General features: G+C 43.4%; 1 long non-coding RNA gene across 2 annotated transcripts in view; it reads right to left on the reverse strand.

The window, feature by feature from the left end:
- Positions 1–18,191, reverse strand: part of LOC140470839 (uncharacterized) — a 38,516-nt gene that overhangs the window by 15,682 nt on the left and 4,643 nt on the right. For both annotated transcript variants that reach the window (XR_011956739.1, XR_011956740.1), the window contains exons 2-4: positions 7,670–7,751; positions 4,050–4,131; positions 2,844–2,927 (exon numbers count right to left, since the gene is read on the reverse strand). This is a non-coding gene — a long non-coding RNA (uncharacterized lncRNA). The remainder of the gene's footprint in view (positions 1–2,843; positions 2,928–4,049; positions 4,132–7,669; positions 7,752–18,191) is intronic.

Genomic DNA, 18,191 nt, shown 5'->3' on the forward strand with positions numbered 1-18,191 from the left:
AGCTACTAACCAACACCTCTACAGCTCCACAATGGGGCTACCCAATACAAGTTTGTATCTGGATCTGAGAGTTTCCTTATCAATCCATATCTGTCTATTCCTGTGAGGTGAATGTGGGAGTACTGCTGTCAACCTGTACCTGTCAGTATAGGCCATGCAAATGTTAAGAGTTAATATAGTCATCAATCTCTCCCCGTTACTCTCTGCAATGTCCAAAATGTATTTACTAGAGAGTGACAGGGACAGACTGATAACTACATTCACGTAGCATAAACTGACAGGTATAGATTGATAACTGAACTCATATCCACATGGTAGAAACTGGCAGAGACTGATTGATTGATAAGTACATTTTAAATAAATAGGATCAGTTCCTGTGTGCTTCACTGATGGGGATGTGTGAGTTTAGTTCTCAATATATATCTCAGTTTCTGCCGTTGTGAATGTGTGAATTTACTTAACAATCTTTCCTTAACAGTTTCTGCTGTGTATCTGACAATGTAGTTATCAACCTGAACCTGTCAGTTTCAGCTTTGAGAACGGGTGTGCCATTCTCAGTATCTCCCTGCCAGTTTCTGCTGTATGAATTATTAAATGCAGTCATCAATTTACAAATCTGTCAGTATCTTCTGTGTGAATGTAGATATTGATCTCCACCTGCCAGTTTTAGCTATAATCAGTTTCTCTGTGCAATTATCAAACAGTACCTGTCAGGTTTAGCTATTTGACACCAGAATGTCATTGTCAATCTGTTTCTACGACGTCAATTTGAGAGTCAATACCAATCTGTCCCTGTCAATATGTGACTAGTACAGTTATCATTGTCTACCTGTCAATTTCTTCTTTGTCAAAGTGAGACTGTAATTGTCAATCTACACTTTTCAGACTCTTGTGTGAATACATAAATATAGTTATCAATCTATTATTGTCAGTTTCTGCTTGGTGAATATGTCTGTATAATTGTCAATTCCTGCCAGTTTATGCTATGTGAATGTGTGAGCTGAGCTTTCATCTGTCACTATCAGTTTCTGCTTTGTGAATAAGAGTTTAATTATCAATCCTTCCTGTCAGGTGCTGTAATGTCAGGGTTTGAATGTATTTATTCATCTTTTCCTGTCAGGTTGTGTGACTGTAGCTATCAACCTGTACCTCTCGGATTCTGCGACACGAGAGTGTAGTTATCCACTTGATTTGATCTGATTTATTATTGTCACATGTACAGAGATGCAATGAAAAGTATTGTTTTGAGTGCCTTACAGGCAGATCATATCATACAAACTGCAATTAACAGCAGTAATAGAACAGCATCTGGAATAAAGTGTTAAAGCTGAAGCAAAGGTGCAGAGAGAGGTAAAGTTTACACTGTGAAGGTAAAGTTTACTCGTATAGGCCAGGAGCAGCAGGTAAAGAGGTGACAATATTCACACATATAAGGATCCTCTCAATCTGTGATGTTAAAAGATGAGGATATATGTACCTTTGAAGGAGTATTACCAGAAAAGGTACGAGTAATGGGAATTCACATTGAGACAAGAAATGCTCAATTGTCAGAAGTGAGGTTAGAGTGTCTAAAGAAGAGGGGAGAAGTCATAATAAGAGTACTGGACAAACTTTCAGCTCCAGGAATACAATTGGTCGCTGGTAATGATGTTGCCGATTCACTGGTAGGAGTGCTGCTGAATGTGGTTGAAAATCCAATGGAAATTCGGGCAACTGAACTAATGCAGCTCACACATCCTGGGATGTTGCCTGAGTGTGTGGTAACGAGGTCACAAAGTCACCAGTTGCAACAGGAAAGATCAAGGAGTACAGATAAGAAAGTTGAAGGGAAATTAGCAGAGACCCTGTTTGATCAGATAGTTGAGACAAACCAGGAACAGATAGGTGACAAAGCAGACATCTTTAGCTCAGGTAAATTAACTGAGTTACAGCAGAGAAATGAAAATTTAAAGCAATTGTATCAAAAGGCATACACAAAACAAATCCATATGTATCCCTGATTGTTATTATCTTAAAAATGGAGAACATCACATATTCAGGCAGATGAGAAATGGGCAGAAGCTTATCAAGTTGTATTGCCAGTGGGTTGCGAGTGTTACGAGTAGCACATGAGCTACCTGCATAGATTGTGTGTTTGAAATTCACATTATTTAATTGTCATCTCTGTATGTGACAACTATTCAGTAAAGGATGAATCCTGTCCTTCTCAGTCACAGATAAACTCCATGTAAATAGGCTTCATCACGGTTGGAGAATTTGAACTGTAGGCAGAGGCTGAATAGGCTGGAACTGTTTGCCCTGGAGAGTGACCTTATAGAAGTTTATAAAATCATGAGGTGCATGTAGAAGTGGTGGAGCCTGGTACAATTACGACATTTAAAAGGCATCTGGATGGGTATATTGATAAAGCCTTAACATGTCCTCAAATGTAATGCTAAATTATAGAGCACAAAAAAATAAACAAGGCCATAAAAGCGGGGACCTCAGATATGCAGAAGATAAAGAACATGCGTGATAACAGGATGCTCTAAAGCAATTAAGAACATTTGCCATAACATCAAAGAATCTGTGTAAAAACGACACAATGCACAGAACTTGTGAAATTAATGACAGTGTTTGATTGTGATCTCGGAAACTTTGTATCATCTCAGAAACATGTCAAAAGCCTTGTAATAAACGGTCAGGTCCTATCAATCATAATGGATTCTTATTACCCATGTGTGTGTGTGAGATGAATGTTTTGAATTTATTTGCACTTTGGGATTTTATGATGATTTTGAGTAGCCATCGCTGATTATGAAATACAAACTCTATAATGTAATATTGATGAAGCTTTAACTTACTTGGTGTTCCTATACACCACGACCGCCCCTCTGTCAATTCTAACTCGTCAGATTTTATGTCTTCTTTGAATTTGAATCACAACCCTGCAAAGAAAGCACGTTAATTCAAGGCTAATGAATCATTTAAAAGTTAACCTTTCAGGCTCAGGTACAGAATGATTTTGTGTTTAAGATAAAAAGCAGGAGTCTGCTCCTAGCTTAAAAATTATTCTAAACCTAACAATGAAGAGATCCTGACACAATCTGTCACGAAGCCATTTTATGGTCAAAGCTTGCCCTCCTCACTAAGATGCCATTTTGTAAAACAATGCTATCTGACATGCAAGCTGTGCAAGGTTCCCTTATGACCTCTCCCACTTTGTTTAGACTGTTACCTCTTTATGATAGCAACTTACCTCACCAACAGGCGCCTGACTTGGCTGGGTCTATTTTTCCCACACGATGGATGGCTAAGGGCCTACAGGAGTGATCAGTTAAGCGCGCACAGACCTGTTAATTAACTTCTCTTCGTTACAAATTATTGCCTTTCCACTGTCTGAAGCCTGTTTGAGACAGAAGCCTTCGAGGGCTCTTAAAGGATGAGCTGGTATCCTACTTTTCAAAGGTTTTAGAACCTCAGCTAGCCGGGCTTATAGGTGTCAATGTTACATTGTAACAGTGATGTTATTTGTAAATAAAGGGGAAGGCTAAAATTACATTAAACTGTTTGGAAGAGGTTTTTATTCCAGACTACCAAAGAGTATGATCTCCAGGACTAACCAAGAGAGGCTTATAGGTCTGAGTCCACTAGGGATTCCCTGGGCTGTCTCAAATCTGCACTTTAACAATATCAACAGGAAGGGTTTAGAGAGAGATGGGCTAAGTGATGGCAAATGGGACCAGATTAGGTTAGGATATCTGGTCGGCATGGACAAGTTGGAACGAAGGGTCTGTTTCCACACTATACATCTCTATGACTTGACGACTCTTCGGTAACTCTTGCCTTGTCGGTGAGCACAGTTTCCTTCCATCTCTGTACTTAACCCCTCCTTCAAAGATGGTTGTTGAAACGATGCACAATGTGGCCTATTAGCCTATCTTCATTGTAACTTTGAAAATGCCCTTAATAATTGCAGATTTTAATGCTGCTCCTGAATGTCTATTTTGGATGAGAATTCAGTTTATCTATCTTCATCACTGGTGTGTAAATGTCAATAGACTACATACCTTCCATTTGTTAGAGGCAGCTGGTCACTCTTTACTTTGAACTGAGGAAGTATTACAGCGTCTTAGTCCCTCAGGTGTTTTTCTGGAGGAAGACAGAGACAGACACCACCTGTAAATCAACATGAGGCTAGTCTGGCAATATTGAACTGATCATTGTCACATTCATTGCACCTTCATTAGGATGTGTTTTGTCATTTTCTTTAAAGCCAACAATTTAACCAGAATCACGGATCTGATTCCATTGTTGCCCTGAGCTGCTCTCTGTCTGGGGATTGTTTGTTTTTCATGTGATTCGATACCAATTGATTTGGAGATGCTAGTGTTGGACTGGGGTGGACAATGTTAAACATCACACATCAGGAGCTTCCAAAAAAACCGTTGGACTATAACCTGGTGTTGTGTGATTTTTAACTTGATAACAATTGAGTGAGATCCAGAAACTGAGCAACAACTGACCAGTTCCATGAATGGGAATACTCAACCACCAGGATGCTTACACAGTTCAATAACCAACTCCCCAACTACCTGTTGGAAAGAGGAAACCGGCGCTATTTCTAATGTTTTTTACCAAGACCCCAGTTGTATGTTCTTTTAAAACAGTATCACATTCCTACAGTTGGTCCACACAACCTCAAGAAAGAGGTTGCCTCAAACACTATTACAATCATATTTTATGTAATATTCTTCCTCTGCTCCCACAGACAGTAACAGTATCCAATAAAAAGGAAATGGCAATTCCTCGATGTCAGGTACAAAGGCCGGGGCTCTCCACATTAAAAAGAAAATAAGTAATCTGACAGAGCTCAGCTCTTCTCACAGACTCTGAGTGGCTCTTAAAAGAGCCTTTGGGTTGTCAGATTCAAGAACGGTCTTCACTTTTTAACGGCTCTAGTAGGTACATCCACATACTGAATCAGAAATGTTTCTCGTGCACACTTAAATTCCTCTCCATCTAAACCCTTAACACTATGGCAGTCCCAGTCTATGTTTGGAAAGTTAAAAACCCCTACCATAACCTATTATTCTTACAGATAGCTGAGATCTCCTTACAAGCTTGTTTCTCAATTTCTCTCTGACTATTAGGGGGTCTTTATACAATCCCAATAAGGTGATCAACCCTTTCTTATTTCTCAGTTCCACCCAAATAACTTCCCCGGATGTATTTCCGGGAATATCCTCCCTAAGTACAGCTGTAATGCTATCCCTTATCAAAAATGCCACTATCCCTCCTCTCTCGCCTCCCTTTCTGTCCTTCTTGTAGTATTTGTATCCTGGAACATTAAACTGCCAGTCCTGTCCATTCCTGAGTCACGTTTCTGTAGTTTCCTGTGGTGATGTCATTTCCTGTTGTTTTTCTTATGGGGTGGTAAATGGGATCCAAGTCAATGTGTTTGTTGATGGAGTTCCGGTTGGAATGCCAGGCTGCTAGGAATTTTCATTCGTAATTGTGTTTGGCTTGTCCGAGGATGGATGTGTTGTCGCAGTCAAAGTGGTGTCCTATCTCAACTGTATGTAAGGATACTAGTGAGAGTCAATCATGTAATTTTGTGGCTAGTTGATGTACATGTATCCTGGTGGCTAGTTTTCTGCCTGTTTGTCCAGTGTAGTGGACTTATATCCACAAGTCTCTAAAAATTGAGATGCATGGTTAAGGTTAATGCTCAGAATCTTTTTCCAGGAATTGAAATGTTTAAAGCTAAGAGGCATGCATATAAGGTGAGAAGGGGAAAGTTCAAAGGAGACATACAGGGTAGTTTCTTTTAAGCATAGAGAGTGGGAGGAGTGGAACGCACTGCCAGGGGTGGAGATGGAGGCAGATATGATAAGGGTATTGAAAGGACTTTTAGCTAAGTAAATGAATATGCAAGAAATGGATGGTAGACAGAAGGGATTAATTTCATTTAGCGGCATGTTCTGCACAACATCGTGGGCTGAAGGACCCATTTGTTTGCTGTACCGTTCCATGTTCAGATTTAATGCAGTGTATAATATCGGATGAGGATTCATTCAAATTGATTGAAACTGGGTAGAATGCATTTAGAATATAGATTGAATAGATAGAAACTTCCATTTCATCGGTGGTGTTTCACTACTGCATATAATTTTGGTCTCCTTCCTATTAGAAGGATATTGTGAAACTTGAAAGGGCTCAGAAAATATTTACAAGGTTGTTGCCAGGGTTGGAGGATTTGAGCTATGGGGAGAGGCTGAACAGGCTGTTTTCCCTGGAGAGGAGGTGGAGGAGTGATCTTATACAGGTTTACAAAATTATGAGGGGCATGAATATGATGAATAGACAATTTTTTTTCCCTGGGGTGGGGGAGTCCAGAACTAGAGGGCATAGGTTTAGGGTGAGAGGGAAAAGATATAAAAGAGACCTAAGGGGCAACTTTTTCATACAGTGGGTGGTACATGTATGGAATGAGATGCCAGATGAAGTGTGGAGGTGAGTAGAATTGCAACATTTAAAAGGCATTTGGATGGGTAGATGAACAGGATATGGACCCGGTGTGGCAGATGGGAGAAGATTGGGTTGGAATGACTGGTTGGCATGGATGAGTTGGAGTGAAGGGTCTTTTCCCATGCTGTACATCTCTATGACTCTATGAAGGACATTCTACCAGCATCTACTCTGTCAACACCCTTCAATTATCTTTTCCACAATTCTGCTTCAAATCTCCAGTAGTCTAATCTTAAACTATTCTTGCATTCCTCAGAAGAGCTGCCAGTGTGTGTGTCATTGTCACTTTTACTCTGATTACCCCAATGACTAAAGAGAACTGATTTACTGTGATCCACGCCTTTTGCTCCCTGTTAACTACAATAATTTTACTCTACCTGTTCGGCCCCTCAATTGGTGTAATCAGCCTCCTGCCAATACTTAAGTTCCTGATATCTTACTTTGCACTACATTAGAATAGATATTATTCCATGCATTTCAGTTTCCAGCAGGATTTTTTTTATTATAAACTTTGCTATGTGGATTTTCTCTGAAAATTATTCGGTGACAAGTCATTTGTACTCACTTTGAACTGGTTACTGTTATTTAAGGATATTTTGAACATGGTACTTGTGTGAATATTAATTGTGATAATCTCTTTTGTTATTTGTTTTATCACTGCGATTCCCTGATTACACTGTGAATGATAGTGTTGTTCAGAATTTCAGGTTGGTTAAGGGTTAGTTTATTTTTTGTTATCGGCTGTGTAAAACGGGAGTGCGATTATCGATCTGTCCCTGTAAGCTTTTGCGAGGTGAATGATTATTACTCTCTCACAATCTGTCCCTGCCAGTTTCTGCCATCTGAATGTGTGAGTGTAATCATCATCTGTACCTGTCAGCTCTTCCACAGTGAGTACATTTGTACAGAGAGAGAGCGCGCGAGAGTTTATTTTGGACAAGAGTTCAGACTTTGCAGTTTAAATATTGTGCAAATGTCAATGAGCTGTGAACAGTGATATTTGTTCAAACTGGACACATGTGCATTGTGAATTGTGAGAAAAAAACAAACTTACATTTTCTTTGTTGTTTCTCTCTCTCAAGTTGAGCTCAACATGTAGCTGACCCAATCCGCTCTGACTGTGGAAATTATATTCTTCACTCTGACAGTAGTAACATACCTGCTGTTTGTTAGAAGGAACTGGTCACCCTTGGCTCTGTACAGAGGGAAAATTACATTGTCTTGGTCCTTCAAGTATTTCCCTAGAGGAAAACAGAAGGAAAATCTCCTGTAAATCACCATCAACCAAGTTTGACCATCTTTAACTGATCAACGGAACGTTCTGTTAATAATCATTAGGATGTTGTATTTAAAGACAGGAATCCAAACAGACAGACATGTCTGACTCTACTCTTGCTCCATGTCTGGTGATTTTTCTTTTTGTTAATTCAATACCAATTGAGTGAGGTCCAGAAGCTCCCCAATAACTGTGCAGCTCCATAAATGGGGCTATCCAGTGCAAGTGGGGCTGTGAATATCAGATTCATTATTGAACTATGCAGGTCAATTCCTACTTTATGAATGACAAACACACTCTCACATTTTGTCCCTCTAAGGCTTTCTGAAATTACTTATGTCTTCACATAGCAGTGATTCACAGGGACAGATTGATATAGAACTATCGATCCATTGCACTGAAATTGTACATAAAGGTGCCATTTGGCCTATCTTGTCCATTCCAACACAAAGACACTAGATGGCCATGGTAATCCCATCTTCCTGCACCCACCCCATAACCCTGTAGCTGAGAGCACTGTCCATTTCTACAATGAGAATGTATTTCTCAATTTGTTTCAGTCAATCTCTGTTTCGTGGATATGGAAATGTAGCTATCAATTTGTACCTGTCAGTTTCTTCTGTATGAATATTTGCTTAGAGTTATCCACCTCTACTTGTAAATGTCAAAATACAGTTCTAAATATGTATTTGTCAGTCTCTACAATGTCAATGTGTGAGTTCATTGACCAGCCTATCCTTGTCAGTTTCTACTCTACGTGAGAGTGTCAGGAATAACCTGCACCAGTCAGTTTCTGGTTTGTTAATAGGTGAATGCATTTATCAACATATACCTGTCAGTTTCAGTCAATGTGAATGTGAGAATACAGTTATCAATATGTGCCTGTCAGATTCTGCTGTGTGAATGTGGCTGTCATTTTCAGTCCCTACCTGTCAATTTTGTCATGTGAACAAGTGGTTGTTAATCAATGTTGTCGCTGTCAGTTGTTGCAATGAGAATGTGTGACTGTAGTTACCAATCTGTCTATGTCACTTTCTGCTACGTGCATACATGCATGTAGTTATTAACTTGTACCTATCAGTTTATGCTCTGTGTCTGTGGGTGTACTTATCAATCTATTGCTGTCAGTCATTACAATGTGAAAGTGAATTGATCAATCTTTCCTCAATAGTTTCTGTTCTCTGAATGAGTGTTTAATTATCAATCAGTAACTGTCAGTTTTTGGTTTCATGAATGTGGAAATGCATTTATCATTTTGTATCTGTCAGATTCTGCTTTGAGTTTTTCTGAGAGTTTAGTTTGTCAGAATGTATGTGCATCTGGAAATGTAGTTACCAATCCATACCTGTCAGTTTTTCTGGCTGAATATGTGTGTGAAATTGTCAATCTATCCATACCTAATTCCGCTGTGTGAATGAGAAATTCAGAAGCAACTCTTCCTGTCAGTCTCTGCAATGTGAATATATGAGTGTATTTATCAATATTTTTCCATCAGTTTCTGCTCGGTGAGACAGTGTTGTGATCAATACATTCTGCCGTATGTATATCTTTATCAAATTATACTTGTCAGAAATTTTTCTCTGCCTATACTGAAGTATACCAGTCAGTTTTGTCAATCTGAGTATGAGACCACAGGTTTGAATCTATGCCTATCTGTTTCTGCCAAGTCAATATGTGAGTCATATAGAGATAGAATTTTTAATCTCTACCTGTCAGATTCCATGTAAAATGGAGTGTACTTATGAAACTGAATCTGGGAGTTTATGTTATGTGAAAGTGGAAGTGTTGTTATCAGTTTGAACATGTGGTTTTCTGTTGTTTGATGAGAAGAGTGTAATCTGTCCCTGTCAGTGTTTCCTCCATATATCTGAGGAAGTAATCAAATTATACCTGCCAGTTTTTGCTATGTGAATGAGAGAGTACATCTCAACCAATGTCTGGCAGTATGAGCTATGAGAACAAGAGTGTTGCTATAGGTCTGCACCATTCAGCTCATGTTATTTCAACATGTGAGTTTAGTTATCAATCTGTACCAGTCAGTTTCTGCTTGGAGTGTGTATATAAATCATTCCTTGGTGTATCTGTGTTATGAATATGTGAATGAGGTTATCAATTTAAAAACCTGTCAGTTTCAACTATCTGCTTATAGAAATATAGTTATTAATCTCTACCTGTCAGATTATGTTCTGTGAATATGGTGCTGTTATCAATCTGTCTTTGCTTTGTGAACACCCAAATATAGTCATCAATATGGACCACTATGCGAACGTGTATGTGTATTTCCCAACCTATCCCTGTGTGTTTCTGCTGTTTGTGAGAGAGAATGTTGATATGAACATGTAGCTGTAAGTTTCTGGTTTGGAAATGTCCAAATGCCTTTATCAAAATGTACATCAATTTCTGTAATGTGAATGTGTGAGCCCATTATTGGAGCATGCAGCTCTGTGAATATATCATCAGTGGTTATCATCTGTACCTCATACAGTCACAGAGTCAGAGATTTACAGCATGGAAACAGACCCTTCGGTCCAACCCGTCCATGCTGACCAGATATCCCAACCCAATCTAGGCCCACCTGCCAGCACCCGGCCCATATCCCTCCAAACTCTTCCCATTCATATACCCATCCAAATGCCTCTTAAATGTTGCAATTATACCTGTCTCCACCACTTCCTCTGGCAGCTCATTCCATATATGTATCACCCACTGTGTGAAAAAGTTGCCCCTTAAGTCTCTTTTATATCTTTCCTCTCTCATCCTAAACCTATACCCTCTAGTTTTGGACTCCCCCACCCCAGGAAAAGGACTTTGTCTATTTATCCTATCCATGCCCCTCAAAATTTTGGAAACCTCTATGAGGTCACCCCTCAGCTTCCGACACTCCAGGGAAAACAGCCCCTGCCTGATAAGCCTCTCCCAATAGCTTAAATCCTCTCACCCTGGCAACATCCTTGTAAATCTTTTCTGAACCCTTTCAAGTTTCACAACATCTTTCCGATAGGAAGGAGACCAGAATTATACGCAATATTCCAACAGTAGCCTAACCAATGTCCTATACAGCTGCAAAGTGACCTCCCAACTCCTGTACTCAATACAGTGACCGATAAAGGAAAGCATACCAAATGTATTCTTCACTATCCTATCTACCTGTGACTCTACTTTCAAGGAGCTATGAACCTGCACTCCAAGGCCTCTTTGTTCTGCAACACTCCCTAGGACCTTATCATTAAGTGTACAAGTCCTGCGAAGATTTGCTTACCCAAAATGCAACAGATCGCATTTATCTGATTAAACTCCATCTGCTATTTCTCAGCCCATTGGCTGATCTGATCAAGATCCTGTTGGAATCTGAGGTAACCCTCTTTGCTGTCCACTACACCTCCAACTTTGTTGTCATCTGCAAACTTACCAACAGTACCTCTTATGCTTGCATCCAAATCATTCATATAAATGATCAAATGTAGAGGACCCAGCACTGATCCTTGTGGTACTCCACTGGTCACAGACCTCCATTCTGAAAAACAACCCTCCGCCACCACCCTCTGTCTTCTACCTTTGAGCCAGTTCTGTATCCAAGTAGCTAGTTCTCCCTGTATTCCATGAGATCTAATCTTGCTAACCAGTCCCTCATGGGGAACCTTGACAAACGCCTGACTGAAGTCCATATCGATCACATCTACCACTCTGCCCTCATCAATCCTCTTTGGTACTTCTTCAAAAAACTCAATCAGGTTTTGTCAGACATGATTTGCCACGCACAAAAAATGTTGTCTATCCCTAATCAATCCTTGCTTTCCAAACACATGTACATCCTGTCTCGTAGGATTCCTTCCAACAACTTGCCCACCACCAACGTCAGGCTCACTGGTCTATAGTTCCCTGGCTTGTCCTTACCACCCTTCTTAAACAGTGGCACCACGACAGCCAAACTCCAGTCTTCCAGCCTGTGACTACTGATGACACAAATATCTCAGCAAGAGGCCCAGCTATCACTTCCCTAGTTTCCCACAGAGTTCTAGGGTACACCTGATCACGTCCTTGGGATGTATCCACTTTTACCCATTTCAAGGCATCCAGCACTTCCTCCTCTGTAATATGGACATTTTTCGAGGTGTCACCATCTATTTCCCTACAGTCTATATCTTCCATATCCTTTTCCACAGTAAATACTGGTGCAAAATACTCATTTAGTGTATCCCCCATTTTCTGCGGCTCCACACAAGGGTGCCTAGCTGATCTTTGGGGGGCCTTATTCTCTCCCTAGTTACGCTTTTGTCCTTAATGTATTTGTAAAAAACCCTTTGGATTCTCCTTAATTCTTTTTGCCAAAGCCATCTCATGTCCCCTCCTGATTTTTGCCCTCCTGATTTCTCTCAAGTATACGCCTGCTGCCTTTATACTCTTCTAAGAATTCACTCGATCTATTCTGGCTATACCTGACATATGCTTCCTTCTTTTTATTAACCAAACCCTCAATTTCTTTAGTCATCCAGCATTCCCTACACCTACCAGCCTTTTCTTTCACCTTAACAGGAATATACTTTCTCTGCATTCTCATTATATCATTTCTGAAGGCTTCCCTTTATTTGCGAACATATGCCCCCAAATCAGCTTTTGAAAGTTCTTGTCTAATACTGTCAAAACTGGCTTTTTTCCAATTGGAACTTCAACTTTCAGATGTGGTCTATCCTTTTCCATCACTATTTTAAATCCAATAGAATTATGGGGTTAAAACAATGACTGCAGATGCTGGAAACCAGATTCTGGATTAGTGGTGCTGGAAAAGCACAGCAGTTCAGGCAGCGTCCAAAGTGCAGCAAAATCGACGTTTCGGGCAAAAGCCCTACATCAGGAATAAAGGCAGTGAGCCTGAAGCGTGGAGAGAGAGGCTAGAGGAGGGTGGGGGTGGGGAGAAAGTAGCATAGAGTACAATGGGTGAGTGGGGGAGGGGATGAAGGTGATAGGTCAGGGAGGAGAGGGTGGAGTGGATAGGTGGAAAAGGAGACAGGCAGGTAGGACAAATCTAGACAAGTCATGGGGACAGTGCTGAGCTGGAAGTTTGGAACTAGGGTGAGGTGGGGAAAGGGAAATGAGGAAACTGTTGAAGTCCACATTGATGCCCTGGAGTTGAAGTGTTCCGAGGCGGAAGATGAGGCGTTCTTCCTCCAGGCGTCTGGTGGTGAGGGAGCGGCGGTGAAGGAGGCCCAGGACCTCCATGTCCTCGGCAGAGTGAGAGGGGGAGCTGAAATGTTGCGCCACAGGACGGTGTGGTTGATTGGTGCGGGTGTCCCGGAGATGTTCCCTAAAGCGCTCTGCAAGGAGGCGCCCAGTCTCCCCAATGTAGAGGAGACTGCATCGGAAGCAACGGATACAATAAATGATATTAGTGGATGTGCAGGTAAAACTTTGATGGATGTGGAAGGCTCCTTTAGGGCCTTGGATAGAGGTGAGGGAGGAGATGTGGGCACAGGTTTTACAGTTCCTGCGGTGGCAGAGGAAGGTGCCAGGATGGGAGGGTGGGTTGTAGGGGGGCGTGGACCGGACCAGGTAATCACGGAGGGAACGGTCTTTGCGGAAGGTGGAAAGGGGTGGGGAGAGTCCCTCTCCCACTGCAACTCCCAGGTAATTTCCTCTGCCCTGAAGCTCTTCAACCATGTCGTGAAACAAACTCAGTACCACTGCCACATTTGCTTCCTCAGTGCCTGCCTCCAGAACCAACTCATCCCACACTGACTCCAGACCACCTTTAAACCAGCAGAATTCGGACCCGAACAGGACAATCAGTACAGACTACAGATTCAAAAACACCAGCAACAGTTCTCCTTCAAGATCGTCCGCTCCACGCTTGTAGAAATGCGCCGGCACCTAACCTCTCTACAATCAGCCCTGCCTCAGATGAGGGCCACACTCACTCAGAATTGCAAAGGACCCACTCTGTACTACATTCTCAGGAGAATTCATACTCTCAACAAACAGTATTTCAATTCCATCTCAAACATCAAAAACTGTAAGTACAACAAACTTCTATCTACCCACCTTCATAACCAGCACTCCTCAAACATTCCAGAAGATTCCCCTGGCCTCGGAAACGACTCAGACACCATTAGTCATGCGGCTGATGCAGCTACCACCACCACGCTGATTGATGACGTCACTTCCACCCTCATCATGGCCACTCCCACAACCACTTCCGCCCTCACAATTCCTCATGCATCATACGTGACATCACTTCCGCCCCTCACATCATCACTGATGCCACACACTCAGTGACTTCCGCCACCCCGACTGCTGTGGTCACCACCACTTCTGCCCCCACCAGCACCACTCACCTGCATTCTGCTGACACGCCCCCCACAGACCCCACTGTCACTATCCCCACCCCCCCACTCCCCAGAACCCCGAGTGGAACACTACCCTGCTCATGACTCCACCCCCATTTCCCCCATCGTCACACCCACTCCAGTTACAGGTTCTGCCCCCACTCCCAGCTCCACACCCACACGAGATCCCAGCTCCCAACCCTGCTGAGTTTTCACCATCCCTCCAGATCTCTCCCTCACTGAGGACGAATGATCAGTCCTCAGCAAAGGACTCACCTTCACCCCCCGCCGTCCACGCATCAATGAATTTAATACACGCCGTGACGTCGAACAATTCTTCCGTCGCCTCCGCCTCCGAGCTTACTTTCACAATCAGGACTCCCGCCCACCTTATAAGGACCCCTTCACCCACCTCCAACACACTGCATCCACCTGGACACCCCGCACTGGCCTATTACCTGCCCTCGACCTCTTCATTTCCAACTGCCGCCAGGACATTAACCACCTCAACCTGTCTAACCCCCTCCCTCACTCCAACCTTTCACCCTCAACGTGCAGCCCTCCAATCCCTCTGCTCCAATCCCAACCTCACCATCAAGCCAGCGGATAAAGGGGGCGCAGTGGTAGTCTGGCGCACTGATCTCTACACCGCTGAAGCCAAACGCCAACTCGAGGACACCTCTTCCTACTGCCCCCTCGACCATGACCCCACACCCCATCACCAAACTATCATCTCCCAGACCAGACCTCATCACCTCAGGAGATATCCGCCCACCCGCCCCCCCCCCCCCAGCCACAGTTTCCAACCTCATAGTCCAGGAACCCCGCATTGCCCAGTTCTACCTCTTTCCCAAGATCCACAAGCCTGACCACCCTGGCCGACCCATTGTTTCAGCATGCTCCTGCCCCACTGAACTCATCTCGGCCTACCTCGACACTGTTCTATCCCCCCTAGTCCAGGAACTCCCCACATACATTCAAGACACCACCCATGTCCTCCACCAACTCCAAGACTTCCGTTTCCCCGGCCCCCAACGCCTCATCTTCACCATGGATATCCAATCCCTCTACACCTTGTTCTGCCATGACCAGGACCTCCAAGCTCTCCGCTTTTTTCCTCTCTAGACGTCCCCAACAGTACCCTTCCACCGACACACTCATTCATTTGGCCGAACTGGTTCTCACCCTTAACAATTTCTCCTTTGAGTCCTCCCACTTTCTCCAGACCAAAGGGGTAGCCATGGGCACACGTATGGCCCCCAGCTATGCCTGTGTCTTTGTTGGCTACGTAGCACAGTTGATCTTCTGTAATTACACCGGCACCACTACCCACCTCTTCCTCCGCTACATTGATGACTCCATTGGCACCACCTCGTGCTCCCGCGAGGAGGTTGAGCAATTCATCAACTTCACCAACACATTCCACCCTGACTTTAAATTTACCTAGACCATCTCTGATACCTCCCTCCCCTTCCTGGACCTCTCCATCTCCATTAATGACGACCGACTTGACACTGACATTTTTTACAAACCCACCGACTCCCACAGCTACCTGGATTACAGCTCTTCCCACCCTACCTCTTGCAAAAATGCCATTCCGTATTCCCAATTCCTCCGCCTCTGCCATATCTGCTCCCAGGAGGACCAGTTCCACTATAGAACACACCAGAAGGCCTCCTTCTTTAGAGACTGCAATTTTCCTTCCCACGTGGTTAAAGACGCCCTCCAACGCATCTCGTCCACATCCCGCACCTCAGCCCTCAGGCCCCACCCCTCCAACCGTGACAAGGACAGAATGCCCCTGGTGCTCACCTTCCACCCTACAAACCTTTGCATAAACCAAATCTTCCACCGACATTTCTACCACCTCCAAAAAGACCCCACCACCAGGGATATATTTCCCTCCCCACCCCTTTCCACCTTCTGCAAAGACTGTTCCCTCCATGACTACCTGGTCAGGTCCACGCCCCCCTACAACCCACCCTCCCATCCTGGCACCTTCCCCTGCCACCGCAGGAACTGTAAAACCTGTGCCCACACCACCTCCCTCACATCTATCCAAGGCCCTAAAGGAGCCTTCCACATCCATCAAAGTTTTACCTGCGCATCCACTAATATCATTTATTGTATCCATTGCTCCTGATGTGGTCTCCTCTAAATTGGGGAGACTGGGCGCCTCCTTGCAGAGCGCTTTAGGGAACATCTCCGGGACACCCGCACCAATCAACCACACTGTCCAGTGGCCCAACATTTCAACTCCTCCTCCCACTCTGCCGAGGACATAGAGGTCCTGGGCCTCCTTCACCGCCGCTCCCTCACCACCAGACGCCTGGAGGAAGAATGCCTCATCTTCCGCCTCGGAACAATTCAACCCCAGGGCATCAATGTGGACTTCAACAGTTTCCTCATTTCCCCTTCCTCCACCTCACCCTAGTTCCAAACTTCCAGCTCAGCACTGTCCCCATGACTTGTCCAGTCTTGTCCTACCTGCCTGTCTCCTTTTCCACCTATCCTCTCCACCCTGACCTATCACCTTCATCCCCTTCCCCACTCACCCATTGTACTCTCTGCTACTTTCTCCCCACCCCCACCCTCCTCTTGCTTATCTTTCCACGCTTCAGGCTCACTGCCTTTATTCCTGATGAAGGGCTTTTGCCCGAAACGTCGATTTCGCTGCACTTTGGATGCTGCCTGAACTGCTGTGCTCTTCCAGCACCAGAATCTAATAGAATTATGGTTGCTGGCCCCAAGGTGCTCCCCCACTGACACCTCAGTCACCTGCCCTGCCTTATTTCTAAGACTAGGTCAAGTTTTGCACCTTCTCTAGTAGGTACATCCACATACTGAATCAGAAAATTTTCTTGTATACTTAACAAATATGGAAAGTTAAAATCCCCTCCCATAACCGCCCTAATATTCTTACAGATACCTCCTGTAAATCAACATCAGCTGTGATTGGCAACATCACTGTAACATTCAGTTAATGATCATTATGATTTTTATTTAAAGCCAGCAAATTAAACAGAACCATGGGTCTGATTCCACTCCTGCCCTGATCTGCTCTTTGTCCATTTTTTCTTAAAATTCTAAGACCAATTGAGTGAGATCCAGCTCTGTGAATGGGACTACCTGATGCAAGTGGATATGTGAGTTCAGTTACTGATCTATACCTGCCAGTTCTGGCTTGGTGAAGTGAGAGTGTAGTTATCAAACTGTAACATTCATTACATGGTCAATATGTTTACATATTCACACTGCAGAGACTGGCAGGGTCCAAATGATAACTATCGAATCATAAAGATAATACAGCACAGAGGGAGCTATTCAGCCCATCTTGTCCATGCCAACCCAAAGACACCCAGATGCCCTTCCTCATCCCACCTTCCTGTCACAGCCCATAGCATTGCAGTTTACAGAACTCAATGTGCAGTTCCAAGGATTTTTGTTTAAAAGAGTTTAGGGTCTCTGCCTGCGCCACCAAATCAAAGTTAAAAATCACACAACACCAGGTTATAGTCCAACAGGTTTACTTGGAAGCACTAGTGTTCGGAGCACTGCCCCTTCATCAGATGATTGTGGAGTGTAAGACACAGAATTTATAGCAAAAGCTTCCAGTGTGATGTAACTGAAATTATATATTGAAAAAGACCCGAATTGTTTGTTAAGTCTCTCCTCTTTAAGAATGTTGACCACCAGATCAGGCAGCGAATTCCAGATACCCACCACTCTGCATAAAACACATTTTTACTCTCATATCATCTAATTCTACAGCCGCTTAGTTTGAATCAATGATCCCTGGTGTTTGATCTCTCTGCCAAAGGAAACAGGTTCCTCTCATCTCTCCCTCTCATGATTTCGTGAAAAATCACAACACCAGGTTATAGTTCAACAGGTTTATTTGGAAGTACCAGGTTTTGACATTCTGCTCCTTCATTAGTAGCTCACTATTTAGTATTCCTTTATCATGGTACCTCTGTTCCAAGGAATATAACCCCAACCTCTCCTTATAGCTACAATTCACCATCCCTGGCAACATTCCAGTAAATCTCCTCTGCACTCCCTCCAGAGCAATGACACATCCTCCC

This window comes from Chiloscyllium punctatum, chromosome 52 (genome assembly GCF_047496795.1).
Source record: "Chiloscyllium punctatum isolate Juve2018m chromosome 52, sChiPun1.3, whole genome shotgun sequence".
NCBI lineage: Eukaryota > Metazoa > Chordata > Chondrichthyes > Orectolobiformes > Hemiscylliidae > Chiloscyllium > Chiloscyllium punctatum.